We start from the raw sequence: 15,719 nt of genomic DNA on the forward strand, positions 1-15,719 counted from the left end.
GGCATACAGGATGCTTTGGGTCAAGCCAATCAGGTCCATGCTGTATTCCTTAATATCCAAAAAACATTTGACTCAGTACCACACCTATGTTTATTGTCAAAAGTATGATCATAGGGGGTATCAAGTCAAATTTGAGACTGGATCAAGTACTTTTCGGTAGGGAGGACACAGCATGTTATCTTGGATGGAGAGGCATCATCAGATGTAGAAGTAACTGCCTCAGGGAAGTATGTTGGGACCCTTGCTGTTCATGTTGTATATTAATGGCCTTGCAGACTACTTTAATAGCAAAATCAGGTTTTTTCTAGATGATGCAGTTATCAATAATGAAGTAATATGTGAAAGAAGCTCCTTAAATATTATAAATTAATATTCTAATATTCTAAATTAATTGAAACGCTCAGCAGCAGACACGTGTTGTTGATATACCTCGATGGGGACAGCTCAAAATGTGTGCCCCGACCGGGACTCGAACCCGGGATCTCCTGCTTACAAGGCAGATGCTCTATCCATCTGAGCCACCGAGGACACAGATGAATAGCACGACTGCAGGGACTTATCCCTTGCACGCATCCTGTGAGCCCCACATTCCCAACTGTCCACAATCTACATACATAATGTACCTAGTAGATATTTACCCATCCACTCATTACTCGTTCACACTAAGGTGATGATTCCTGTAAGAGTTCGGGCAACCTGTGCTCATTCGCACAGATGAAGGTCAATGGCTGGGTAGCCTTTTAACTATTTATGTGAAGATAAGGGATAAGTCCCTGCAGTCGCGCTCTTCATCTGTGTCCTCGGTGGCTAAGATGGATAGAGCATCTGCCATGCAAGCAGGAGATCCCGGGTTCAAGTCGCGGTCAGGACACACATATTCAGCTGTACCCATTGAGGTATATCAACAACACCTGTCGGCAGCTGAGGGTTTCAATTAATTATCATTTATTCTAGAGAAACTGCACGGTCATCAATGGTATCTGTTCTTTCGAGAACAGTTACTATCTTCACATATACCATAAATATTCAGTCAGATCTTGATAAGATTTCAACATGGCGCAGAGATTGGCAACTTGCTTTACATGTTCCAAAATATAAAATTTTTCACTTCACAAAATGAAAAAAAAAAGTATCCTATGACTTAATATCAATGAGTCATTGTTGGAACTGGCCAACTCATACAAATACATGGGTGTAATACTTCATAGGGATATGGGTAAAGCAGGTGGTAGACCTCAGTTTATTGGTAGAATACTGGGGAAGTGCCGTCAATCTACAAAGGAGATTGCTTACAAATCTCTCATGCGATAGGTTCTACAATATTGCTCAAGTATGTGGGACCCATGCCAATAAGACTAACAAGAGATATTGAACGTACACAGAGAAGGGCGGCACAAATTGTCACAAGTTTGATTAAACTGTGGGTGAGAGTCAGAGAGATACTGAAGAAATTGAACTGGAAGACTCTTGAAGATAGATGTAAACTATCTCAAGAAAGTCTATTAACAACGTTTCAAGAACCAGCTTTAAATGATTACTCTAGGATTATACTACAACCCCCTACGTATCACTCACATAGGGACCGTGAAGATAAGACTAGAGTAATTACTGCACAGACAGAAGCATTCAAACAATCATTCTTCCTGCATTCCACATGTGAATGGAACAGGAAGAAACCGTAACAACTGGTACAATGGAATGTACCCTCTGGCATGCACCTCGCGGTGGTTTGCATGGTGTAGATGTAGATGGAGCTGTAGAAGGGAACGATGCCAGACTATGACTTATGCAATTTAGAGAAATCTGGATCACCTAAATAAGCCAATGCCACTTTGAACTCCAATTGCCATGAATGTCAGCTCGGTGTGCCACTAATTGTGCCATTTTATCTGTTACCTATGTATGTGGAAGGACAGAAGTGTTCCATATTAAATTAATATGGTTAAAATGATCAAGATAGTTGTATCTCTTCTTCTTTAGGCTAGCATAGATTGATAAATAAGATAAATTTAGCTTTAAAGCAAGTTATACAACAGTGAGTTAAAGTATGTGTATCATAATGATCATGATGATGATGATGATGATGATAACAATAATAATAATAATAATAATAATAATAATAATCTCGTACGGTTTCCCATCACTGACAGGGTCTGCTTGGAACACAAGCCTCTCCACATCTTCCATGATTGTCTCACCATCTCTTGGCTACTGCTCTGGCCCAATCCTCTTCTTTCTTCCACATATTCATGTCAATCAATTTATTAAACATTTCCTCGATGCAATACAGAAAAGAAAGCTAGCAAAGCTCTGTACCTTCTGTTTGTGTACCAATCAATGGCGCAGTTGTTCTGGATTTCGATGAGTTGTCTCCTTTATTCCTAAATAATTCATAATTCTCAAACAGAACTTTCCATACATTACTTTAAAAAATGGAGCATATGTAACAATACTCAATGTAAGTTATCAATTACTGGGGAATTAAGAACATAATTAACTTCCTAAAACATAAAATCCTCCAGGGAGATCGTATATTTTTAAGTGCCTGCACAGGATTACAAATCCATTTTTGTACTCAAGATTTTAACAATTGATTCTGCTGTATCCCACCAAATACTGTAAGTGATTGTCTCAGATCTGCTTGATAAGTGAGCCAAGCAACCTGTTTGGGTATCTGAAAACATATTCTCTATAACAAGATTAATTCTGCTGCAAATCCAGAATGATGAAAAATGCAGATTATACAAAGATGAAAGCAGCAATTGCTTAACATATTTAATGCAAATAACAAAAGATGTTGCAGCAATGAAGACAACACAAGAAGAGAAAATCTCAAACAGAATGTGGCAGGTATTAAAGAAAAGTTGGGAGTTTCGTGAAAATCGTAGTGAGAACTTGATAAAACATGGTGAATTAACAAAACTATTCAAAAATTTCTTTGATAGGATAAGAGAGGCTACAATGAAAATATGATATGAAAAATTACTAAAAACAAAGTATGAAGAAAGCAAAACATTAACTTACTTTGTCAGCTGAAATGGGAGACCGCATAGTAACTAACAACAGAGAGAAAATTGTATGAGCATTCAAAGATTTCTTTAAAAGTTTGTGTAATCAAAGAGATGAATCAGAAACACAGATATATAGTAATGAAAACAACAAAATACCAAAAAAATGCCAGATGAGAGCAGATGATGGTGTCTCAACACAAACAGTTAAGGCCAAATGAAAAGTTGAATGGAAGGAATTTATTTAGAGATTGTTTGTAGAAGAAGACAGTTCCTCAAAACTATAACAACATTGTAATTATTCTCCTTCACAAGAAAGGAAACAGACAAGGCACACAAAACTGTTTACTTATCAGTCTCCTCCTGTAATGTGAAAGATATAAACAAAAATTATAACCAACCACATAGAAAACACGGCACACAAAACTGTTTACTTATCAGTCTCCTCCTGTAATGCGCAAGATATAAACAAAAATTATAACCAACCACATAGAAAACACTCAAGATTTTAATCAGGCAAACAAACATGCTGTCTTTAGAAATTGATTTGGCAGAATTGACTATTTGCACGATAACCAACAATGAGTGTGTATTACCGCTTTGTCTGGGTTGGTTGGTTTGTGGGATTGAAGTCCCAAGATTGCTACGGCCATCGGTCCCTTTTTCCATGAAAGTGAAACACCCACAAAGAATAAAAACAAACAATAGATTTGACAAGAGACGACACACGACAAGAAAGACTCAGACAGAGACCAGACAAAAGGAATTAAAATCACACAGTGTGTGACAGTGGTTGGCCGACCATAAAGACAAAAAAGGAAAAGCCAACCACCAAGAAATGCACTAAAAAACCCAGCCTAAAATCGAAGGCCAAAGGCCAGACTCAACACAAAAAAGGACAAACACTTAGATCAAGTGATAAAAGCCCCCTGCCGCTGAATAAAACGCAAAACTAAGCCTGCCATGGTACCGCCATCTGTTAAAAGCGCAAGGAGCATATCAGGCAGCGCAAACGTCTGCCTGAGCGCAGTTAAAAGGGGACACGCCAACAAAATGTGGACTACCGTCAAAGCTGACCCGCAGCGACATACAGATGGGTTCTCACAGCACAATAAGTAGCTGTGCGTAATCCGGGTGTGCGCGGCCGGCAAAGAAGAACAGGCTCCTTGCGAGAGACCCGCAAGGAGGAGCGCCATGCACCAGTAGCCTGCTTGATGGCCCGAAGTTTGTTGGGTGAAGGAAGGGTGGGCCACTCTTCACTCCAGGTGCGAAGTACCATCTGCCACAAAACTGACCTGAGGTCACTCTCTGAAAAGCCAATCTCCAAGGCTGGTGCACCGACAGCCTGTCTGGCCAGCGTGTCAACATGTTCATCTCACGGGATGCCGACATGAACCGGGGTCCACACAAAGACCACAGTGGCCACAATGGGTAAGAGTAAGGAGGGACTCCTGGATAGCCATCACCAGACGAGAGCGAGGGAAACACTGGTTGACAGCTCATAAACTGCTCAGGGAGTCACTACAGATAACAAAGGACTCACCTGAGCAGGAGCAGATATACTCTAGGGGCGCGAGAGATGGTGACCAACTCAGCAGTGAAAACAAAGCAGCCAGCGGGCAATGAGTGTTGTTCATAATCAACACAACCAGCAACTACTGAATCATCAGTATAGACAATGTCAGAGCCTTGAAACGCGGCAAGGATTGAAAGGAAGCGGCGGCGGAGGGCCTCAGGAGGGACTGAGTCCTTCGGACCCTGTGCAAAATCAAGCCAAAGGCATGGGCGGGGCACACACCATGTGGGTATATGCAGAGGGTCCTGGAAAAAGAGGTGGAAGACGGAAGATCACAAGCCCAGAGAGAAGAGCTCTGATGCGAACCGCTATCGTACACCCTGGCAGGGGACGCCGTTCCAGAAGATGGACGACCAAACTGAGGGAACAGGAGACGATAATTGGGATGCCCAGGCAAGCTACAAACGTGTGTAGCATAAGTGGCCAGTATTCGTTGGTGCCAGAACTGCATTGGAGGGACACCTGCCTCCACAAGTACGCTGTTGACAGGGCTTGTCCGGAAAGCTCCAGTGGCGAGTCGGATCCTGCTGTGAAGGATGGGGTCCAGTAACTGCAATGCGGAAGGGGATGCTGAACCGTAAGCCAGGCTCCCATAATCTAGATGGGACTGAATTAACGCCTGGTACAGTTATAGAAGGGTAGACTGATCGGCATCCCAGCTGGTGTGGCTTAAGCAACGAAGAGTGTTAAGATGCCGCCAGCATGTCTGTTTAAGCTGCCGAATATGAGGCAGCCAAGTCAACCGGGTATCAAAAACCAACCCCAAAAACTGATGCATCTCCACCACAGCAAGAGGTTCACCGTCAAGATAAAGCCATGACTCAGGGTGAACAGCGTGTCGCCGACAGAAATGGATAATGCAGGTCTTGGCAGCCGAAAACTGGAAGTCATTCACTACAGTCCAAGACTGCACCTTGCAGATGGCACCCTGCAGCTGCCATTCAGCAACTGCAATGCCAGCGGAGCTATAGTATAGGCAGAAGTCGTCAGCGTACAAGGAAGCTGAGACAGGCGTTCCCACCGCCACAGCGAGCTCATTAATTGCAATTAAAAAGAGGCAGACACTTAAGACACTCTTGCGGTACCCCATTCTCCTGAACTCAGGAGGAACTATGGGAGGCCACAACTTGCATGCGGAAGGTACGAAGTGACAGAAAATTTTGTATGAAAATCGGCATCGGACCCCGAGGACCCCAACCATGAAGTGGAGAGAGGATGTGATGTCGCCATGTTGTATCGTATGCCTTCCACATGTCAAAAAAGACAGCGAGGAAGTGCTCATGGCAGGCAACGCCATACGGATGGCAGACTCCAGGCTCACCAGATTATCGGCAGCAGAGCAGCTCTTACAGAACCCTTTGTCTGGAAATCAATGGTTCTGAGAAAGCTTTTGACTCCGCTTCACAAAATCTTAAGTGATGGGCCTTACGATAAAAGGCACAGATGACAATTATTATGGTATGCTGAAGAATATCAACATTAATGCTATAGAATTCATTAAGATAGTGGGAAATTCACAACTGAAAGAGGACTCATGCATGAAGCTCCAATGTCAACTATTCCCAGCAGTTCTACAGGAACTTTTCAAGTCCCAACAGTAAGAAAAAAAGTAAGAATACATGGTCCATATCTGAACCATCTATGTTTTGCTGATGACAGTGTACTGTTCCGAAATAAGTCTTTCATAAAAGACTACTTCTTAAGGGCTGAGACACTTCACATGCAAAAAATTATTGGTACACTGCTCCAGTCATTTTGGCACCACTATACGTTTTGGTGGCCATGTCATCATCTTTTACACTGTAAAATTTGATTTAACACACACGTTTTGTCTATTCGGCAACACTGATATTGCTAGGATATACCTGAAGATGATGGTATTAAAATCGAAATGTGTAATGTTGTTAAAAATAAAAGTCACTAAAGTAGTGTACTAATAAATGAGTGTACTGTTTGCTTCTAGTGCATATAAACTTCAACAATATTATGAAAAGAATAGATTGCTAAACTCTGTAAGGGTGACACCCTGGGTTGCAGGCAGGCACAGTGAAATGACTGTTATACATTGAGCTTTCAACCAAAGGCTTCTTCAGAAAGGAAACACACTCAGATTTCCGCAAGCAAACACACTTCTCGCACACATGACCCAAGCAAACACACTTCTTGCACACATGACCGCTATCTCCAGCTGCTCCAGCCAGAATGCAACTTTGTTGAACTGAAGCAGCAATCTGGAGTTGGGCAGAAAAGGGAGAGGGATAACAGGGAACAGATGGGACCGAGAAATGAGTGCCGCCTGGCAGAGCTTGCAGGTACTACATAATACCAAGACATAGCTTCCAGATGCAGCATTGGGAGGTTGTGGGGGAATAGAGAGAGTGAAAGGAGAGGAGCAGAGAAGGGGAAGAGACTGGTGGCTCCGTTGGCAGAGTGGCACACAATGACGGTGAGAGGATTGGTGGTTTTAATGTTGACAGATGTGAGGATGGAGCCATCAGAGAGGAGGAGATTGATGTCTATGAAGGTGCCACGCTGGGCTGAAGGGGATCAGGTGAAGAGGGTGGGATAAAAGTTGTTGAGGTTGTGAAGGAATCACGGTATCTTGGCCCTAAGTCAAACTCATAAAGAGATCATAAATGAACATGAACCTAACCAGGGGTTTGGGATTTTTGGAAGGTTAGGAAGATTTCCTCTAGAAGGCCCAAACAGGTTGGCACAGATGGGTGCCATGTTGCATTGTGGATTTATTTACATACGTTCCCTTCAAAGGAGAAAATAGGGTGTGTGTGTGTGTGTGTGTGTGTGTGTGTGTGTGTGTGTGTGTGTGTGTTTGGAGTTTACTGTGGATGCAAGGCTAAAAAGGTTATCACACAGTGAGGTGTAAACTTACAAAATGACATTCCCTTACTCCCACCTCAATCATGTTGACCTACACAAATTATAAAACAATGGAGAAAGGGTAGAAGATGATATACCTGGGATGAAAACGTAAGTAGAATGACAGAGAAGCTAAAATAACAGCACAGGGAAATGTGTCTGGTTGACCACTTACACACATACACGCACACACACACAAACTTAAAACTCTCGTCACACTTGTTTGAACATCATTTAAAATAGATGGCAGATCTGTTGGCAAATCTGCAGAAGATCCTCTCATCTGAAAATAAAACAGTCTAATAAAATGTGGCACACAGTGATCTGTACACTACAAGCACAATACTTCTTGCAGGAGCAAGAAGCCATGCATTAGGACTGTGTCCTATGAGAAGGCAATTAAGGAGGACCTCATCCCGCCCGCATGGCTGGAAGGAGTGACACCACAGCCATGTTGTGGTCTTTACTAGACGGAGCTTACTGTCTGTCACTTCCAGCCACTCTTTGTTCCCTCGATGCGTGACTGTGTACCTAACAGCAAAATGACAGCATGCAGGAAGATTCACTGTGTGATCAAAAGTATTCGGACAGCTGGCTGAAAATCTGAAAATGACTTACAAGTTCGTGGTGTCCTCCATCGATAATGCTGGAATTCAATATGGTGTTGGTCCACTCTTAGCCTTGATGACAGCTTCCACTCTTGCAAGCATACTGTCAATCAGGTGCTGAAAGGTTTCTTGGGGAATGGCAGCCCATTCTTCATGGAGTGCTGCACTGAGGAGAGGTATCGATGTCAGTTGGTGAGGCCTGGCACGAAGTCGGCATTCCAAAACATCCCAAAACTGTTCTATAGGATTCAGGTCAGGGCTCAGTGCACGCCAGTCCATTACAGGAATGTTATTGTTGTGTAATCACTCCGACACAGGCCGTGCATTATGAGCAGGTGCTCCTCCATGAAAAACATGACTACACCATAACACCACCGCCTCCGAATTTTACAGCTGGCACTACACACACTGGCAGATGACGTTCACCGGACATTCGCCATACCCCCACCCAGCTATTGGATCGCCACATTGTGTACTGTGATTCGTCACTCCACACAACGTTTTTCCACTCTTCAATCGTCCAATCTTTACGGTTCTTACACCAAGCGAGGCATCATTTGGCATTGACCAGTATGATTTGTGGCTTATGAGCAGCCACTCAGCCATGAAATCCAAGTTTTCTCACCTCCCGCCTAACTGTCGCAGTACATGCAGTGGATCCTGATGCAATTTGGAATTCCTGTGTGATGATCTGGATAAATGTCTGCCTATTACACATTATGACCCTCTTCAACTGTCGGTGGTCTCTGTCAGTCAACAGACAAGGCTAGCCTGTTTGCTTTTGTACTGAACGTGTCCCTTCATGTTGGTGGTGGTGGTTGTTAGGATGTTTAAGGGGGACTAAACAGCTATGGTCATCAGTCCCCCATTCCAAAAACAGGCGAGACATTAAGGCGCGGAGCAGATAAAACCCCAAGGGGAAGGATACTCCCCCCCAGGCCCTAAAAGAACACAAATGCGGTAACGAATACGACAGACACGAAGAGGACAGATGAACACCAGACAAAAAAAACAGAAGAAAAGAAGTTGGCCACGACAACAAAAAAGGGAAAGAGTCAACCAACCGACTACACACTAAAATCTGCAACCAAATATGAGAGACTCGAGGACAAGAGACACACAAAGGGAAAGGTGCAGGACCACTCTAAATGGAACCATAAAAAGGACCAGCACGGATAAAATGTAAAACACTGTCAGCCATGGAGGCATCGTCGCATAAAATCAAAGGCAAGGTGCCCGGGAGATTAAAAGGCTGCCGAAGGGTGCGCAGTCGGGGACACTCCAATAAAACGTGGGCGACCGTCAGCCGGGACCCACACCGACACAGGGGGGGATCCTCCCGATGCAAAAGATGGTGTGCGTCAGGTATGTATGGCCGATGCGGAGCCGACACAGGATAACAGACTCCCTGCGAGAAGACCGCAGGGAGGAGCGCCACACATCGGTCGTCTCCTTGACAGCCCGCAGTTTATTCGGGGCTGTCATGCCACGCCACTCAACGGACCACACCCCAAGCACCTTACGGCGCAACACCAGCTGCAGGTCGCGAGCTGTGAGGCCGATCTCCAAAGCTGGGGTGTCGATCGCCCCTTTGGCCAGCCTGTCAACACGTTCGTTCCCCAGGATGCCAACATGACCTGGTGTCCAAACCAAGACCACCGAACGACCAGAACGGGCAATGGCGGAAACAGACTCCTGAATAGAGGACACCAGAGGAGAAGAGGGATAGCAGCGGTCGATGGCCTGAAGGCTGCTCAGGGAGTCACTGCAGATGACGATGGACCTACCTGAGCAGAAACGCATATGCTCAAGAGCGCGCAAGATGGCCACCAGCTCTGCAGAAAAATACTGCAGCCAGCCGGCAAGGAGCGTTGCTCAACATGGGCAGTGTGAGCAAAAGCATAGGCAGTGCGACCATCAACCAGGGAACCATCAGTGTAGACAGGCTGACAGCCCGGAAATGATTCGAGGAGCACAAGAAAACGGCGACGGAGGGCCACAGGCGGAACTGAGTCCTTAGGTCCCTGTGCCAAATCCAGACAGACGGACGGCCGGGACAAACACCAGGGAGGCATAGGTGTACGGACCCGGAAGGGAGGCAGAAGAGGGAATGACCCCAGTTCTGACAGCAGGGACTGGACACGGACAGCTACGGAAAGCCCAGACCTAGGTCGCCGTTCGGGCAGATGGAGGACCATGGCAGGGAAAAGCAGGCGACGATTGGGATGGCCTGGTGAGCAATGTACGTGGATAGCATAGTCGGCGAGCGGACGATGGCGGCGAATCCGCAGCGGGGGAACCCCGGCCTCCACCAGTAGACTATCCACGGGGCTGGTGCGAAAAGCGCCAGTTGCAAGCCGAACCCCACAGTGGTGTATGGGGTCTAACAACTTCAACACTGAGGGGGATGCAGACCCATAGGCCAGGCTTCCATAATCAAGCCGGGACTGCACAAGGGCTCTGTACAATCGCAGGAGCATGCAGCGATCGGCACCCCAAGACGTGTGGCTAAGGCAGCGGAGGGCGTTGAGGTGCCGCCAGCATTTTTGCTTCAGCTGAGTAACATGAGGAACCCATGTGAGCCGGGCATCAAACACGAGTCCCAAGAAGCGGCAAGTGTCCACCACGTCAATCAGGTGGCCGTCGAGGTAAAGTTCAGGATGAGGGTGGACCGTCCGACGCCTGCAGAAGTGCATAACTCGAGTCTTGGCTGCAGAGAACTGAAAACCATGAGTCAGAGCCCATGATGCTGCCTTGCGAACGGCGACTTGCAGCCTGCGTTCGGCGACTCCTGTAGTCGTGGAGCTAAATGAGATGCAGAAGTCGTCGGCATACAAAGAAGGAGACACCGACGACCCCACGGCTGCAGCCAGGCCATTAATGGCCACTAGAAATAAGGAGACGCTCAACACCGAGCCCTGCGGGACCCCATTTTCCTGTATATAAGATGAACTAGAGGCGACACCGGCTTGCACCCGGAAAGAGCGGCGCAATAAAAAGGTTTGAAGAAAAGCCAGGAGCCGACCACGAAGACCCCACTCATACAATGTGGCGAGGATGTGATGCCTCCATGTGGTGTCATACGCCTTCCGCAGATCGAAAAATACAGCAACGAGATGCTGACGTTGGGCAAAGGCCGTACGAATAGCAGATTCCAGCCGCACCAAATTGTCCGTGGCAGACCGGCCCCGACGGAAGCCACCCTGGGAGGGAGCGAGGAGACCGCGCGACTCAAGGACCCAACACAAACGCCGCCCCACCATACGTTCGAGCAATTTGCACAAAACGTTGGTGAGGGTAACGGGACGATAGCTGTCCACCGCCAGTGGGTCCGCACCGGGCTTCACGATGGGGACAATAAGACCCTCTCGCCCTTGCGACGGGAACACGCCCTCGCTCCAAATGCGGTTAAAGATGGTGAGGATGTGTCGCTGGCAGTCCCTGGAGAGATGCTTCAGCATCTGTGCGTGGATGCAGTCCAGTCCTGGTGCTGTATCAGGGCAATCGGTGAGGGCAGCGAGGAATTCCGTCTTGCTGAAAGGAGCATTGTATTTTTCAGGACGACGCGTGCGGAACGATAACGGCGTCTGCTCGGCTCGCTCCTTGAGAGAGCGAAAGGCGGGGGGATAAGCTGCAGTTGCAGAGCTCTTACCAAAGTGCGCAGCAAGGTGTTCAGCAATGGCGGCAGCGTCCGTGCAGACAGCGCCATCCAAGGAGATCCCAGGGACACCCATAGGGGTCTGGTATCCATAAATCCACCGGATCCGGGACCACATGAGCGAGGGGGAGACATGGGAGCCCAAGGATGAGACATACCTCTCCCAGCACTCCTGCTTATGCCGTGCAATAAGACGACGGGCCAAGGCACGGAGCCTATTAAAGACGATGAGGGTCTCTAGAGACGGGTGCCACCTATGACGCTGGAGAGCCCGCCGACGGTCGCGAATAGCCTCAGCAATCTCCGGCGACCACCAGGGTACAGCCTTCCTCCGAGAGAGGCCAGAAGAGCGGGTGATGGCAGCCTCGGCCGCCGAAATAATTGACGTGGTTAAGACGCGGACCACCTCGTCAATGTCAGCCTGTGGGGGAGACTCAAAGGTTGCAGCGGAAGTAAAAGCCGCCCAGTCAGCCCTATGGAGAGCCCAGCGGGGCAGGCGCCCAGAAGAACGACACTGGGGTAGTGACAAATAGATGGGAAAATGGTCACTACCGCACAGGTCGGGGTGCACCCTCCAGTGGAGGGATGGGACAAGTCCGGGGCTGCAAAGAGAGAGATCGATGGCCGAGAACGAGCCATGGGCAACACTGAAATGCGTGGGAGCACCGGCGTTCAAGAGGCTAAGGTCGAGCTGAGCCAACAAATGCTCCACGGCCCGACCGCGGTCATCAGAGACAGTCCCACCCCATAGAAGGTTGTGGGCATTGAAATCGCCCAGAAGCAGCAATGGTGGCGGGAGTTGAGCCAGCAGCGCAGCCAAGACATGTCGGGGGAGCTCCCCATCCGGAGGAATGTAAACAGAGCAAACAGTAATAGCCGGCGAGAGCTCAACCCTGGCAGCAACTGCCTCTAAAGGCGTCTGAAGGGGTACTGGCGAGCTACAGACAGAGTGGTGAACAAAGAGGCAAACCCCACCTGACGCTCGTTGACAGGCAGCACGGTTCTTATAGTATCCCCGATAACCGCGAAGGGCTGGGGTCCGCAGTGCAGGAAACCAAGTTTCCTGCAGAGCAATGCAGAGAACAGGGGAATCACTCAGAAGCATCCGGAGCTCAGGCAGGTGGCGGAAATAACCGCCGCAGTTCCATTGGAGAATGGAAGCTGGAAGGGACTGGGAGGGCGTGAATGCGACTAAGAGGCAGACAGCGCTTCAGAGCCAACTGCCGCCACCGGGGGAGAGTCAGCTGAGTCCATAGGAGAGGCCCCCATGGGTTCCGAGAGGGCGAGATCCGCAGCAGAGGCGAGGATCTCCACCTCATCCCCGGAGCCAGGACTATGTACAGCAGGCGGTGCTGAAACCGCCGGAACGTCCTTCTTCTTGGACACATGCCGTTCCTTCTTCTCACGTTGGCCCTTAGGGTGAGAGGGCTGGGAGAGCTTCTCTGAAGGAGCGTCGGAGGCTGACGACGACGCAGAAGCCCTACGACCAGCAGTTGGCGGAACCTTCAGCCACTGGCTGACATCTGGCTGGGAAGGAGAAGAAACGGAGGAAGGGAGAGCCCCGAGGGACCCCTTCCGCGAGAGAGGAACCGGCGGAGGCAACGCCGGCGGAGAAGGAGGGGGAGGGATCGAGCCTCCCGGTTGTGGAGCAGATGTCACTCCCGAAGTAAGCGTGGGGGGAGCGACAGAAGAGGGTTTGCCCCCAACTGCTAAGGGGGCAACAGAGGAAGGCTTGCCCCCAGACACGAGGGGGGCAGACAGAGATACACGGCCCCGAGGGCCCACTGAAGGCGGCACAGATGAGGCGACAACCGTCGCTCGCGTGGGCGACGATAACGTGGCTGCAGCATAAGATGTGCGAATGGAAGCAGGATACAACCTTTCATATTTCAGTTTTGCCTCTCGATAAGTAAGCCGGTCCAGGGTCTTAAATTCCATGATCTTCTGCTCCTTATGAAGAACGGGGCAATCCGGCGAGCATGGAGAGTGGTGCTCCCCACAGTTGACACATACAGGCGGAGGCGCACATGGAGAATCGGGATGAGAGGGGCGTCCACAATCTCGACATGTAGCGCTGGATGGGCAACGGGAGGACATATGCCCAAACTTCCAGCACTGGAAGCACCGCATCGGGGGAGGGACGTATGGCTTCACGTCGCAACGGTAAACCATCACCTTGACCTTCTCGGGCAAGACATCACCCTCGAAGGCCAAGATAAAGGCACCGGTGGCCACCCTGTTCGTCTTGGGCCCTCTATGTACACGACGGACAAAATGGACACCACGTCGTTCCAAGTCGGCTCTCAGCTCGTCATCGGATTGTAACAAGAGGTCACGATGGTAAATAATCCCCTGGACCATATTTAAGCTACTGTGGGGAGTGACAGTAACAGGGACGTCACCCAGCTTATCGCACAAGAGCAACGCTCGTGACTGGGCTGGGGAGGACGTCTTGAGGAGGATGGACCCATTCCTCATTTTAGACAACCCCGCCACTTCCCCAAACTTATCCTCCAGGTGTTCCACAAAAAACAGAGGCTTCGTCAGAAGAAAGGAGTCACCATCAGTCCTGCTGCAGACAAGGTATTGCGGTACGTAAGGCTCCCGCTTGGCACTAGATCGGCGTCCCTCCCATGGCGCAGCCAACAAGGGGAACGACTGAGGGTCATATTGTGCAGCATCAAAGTCTACTCTACCACGCTTAGAGACGCTGGTGGCCGTGCGACCACCAGCTGTCCCTTCATATTTCCACTTGACCATCACATCGGAAACAGTGGACCTTGGGATGTTTAGGAGTGTGTAAATCTCGCATACAGACATATGACCCAAGTGACACCTAATCACCTGACCATGTTCAAAGGCTGTGAGTTACGCGGAGCACCCCATTCTGCTCTCTGATGATGTCTAATGACTAATGAGGTCGTGATATGGATTACCTGGCAGTAGGTGGCAGCACAATGCACCTAATATGAAAAACATATGTTTTGGGGGGTGTCCGGATACTTTTGATCACATAGTGTAGCACACTGAACAAACAGAGGTTCTCGATATGGATTCTGGGGCTGCTATATCCACACTTTCATTCCCCGCAGTAACCATGTGCCCTGGTGTGACCTTTGTCGTCAGAGAAGGGCATCTTGAATACTCTGGACCACTTTATCTGTTGGGTACAAGTGTTGCAGTGACTTAAGGGCACTCATAGAGTTTGAAGGACAAGGAATTTAGCACTGATAACATATTTCATCTGCTTCAGTGTTTACAAAAACCCATATAATTCCATATTAAATACAATAATCTCCTGAGGCAATTCTAGCCTGATGACATGTTCAGGGAAAACAACAGAGCAACCAATGGACCCTCCCTGTTTAGACCCATTTGTAAGTACAGCTACAGAGTTGTGGTGCTCAGTTAAATCTCATTAAATAATGTATTAAAAATTATATGGAGGAGGGCAAACTCATCTGTACTGCACTAAATCTAAAATTACTCTGGGCCTCTGTAGTAACCAGGATGGCAGGTGATTAAAACTGTGGATTTGCAGTTGTCCTCGCTCCACACCAAGGGACTCCAGTTTACACTTCACACAGATCCCAAACAGCCGTGGACAGTTGGTAAAGAGGCATCCCATAGCCAGATGAGCAATGATATGGTGTGCTAAGGAATTGCAAATAGCAAGGAACTTACAAGCCTGATGAACCATGAGTTGTTGTCAGATGGTAAGTGGCGGTTCATCAGCTTCAGCACAGAGACTTGGTAGGGGGCTGGTCCTGTAAGCGCCTGTGGCCACAGTGTTTCCCTCATGGTGTGTAGCGCCAATGATCTTCAGTTAATTATGATTCACCAGCCTGTACATAGTGCACCCACAGCCCAGTTGTGATCACATGAAAGCTCTATCTTGAGCAGACATGCTCTGTTCACTCCCCAAGACCAGTGGTTACAATATTTCTGGAGATTCAGTGCCTTCCAGGACCTTGCCTTCAGTCCTTTAGGTG

General features: G+C 48.3%; 1 protein-coding gene and 1 non-coding gene across 4 annotated transcripts in view; both read right to left on the reverse strand.

The window, feature by feature from the left end:
• LOC126458249 (uncharacterized) overlaps window positions 1-15,719 on the reverse strand; it is a 113,008-nt gene that overhangs the window by 18,561 nt on the left and 78,728 nt on the right. The gene's annotated exons all lie outside the window — the stretch shown is intronic.
• On the reverse strand, window positions 455-528 carry Trnat-ugu (transfer RNA threonine (anticodon UGU)). Its single transcript has one exon. It is a non-coding gene; the product is annotated as a tRNA-Thr (tRNA).

Source organism: Schistocerca serialis, chromosome 2 (genome assembly GCF_023864345.2).
Source record: "Schistocerca serialis cubense isolate TAMUIC-IGC-003099 chromosome 2, iqSchSeri2.2, whole genome shotgun sequence".
Classification (NCBI taxonomy): Eukaryota; Metazoa; Arthropoda; class Insecta; order Orthoptera; family Acrididae; genus Schistocerca; species Schistocerca serialis.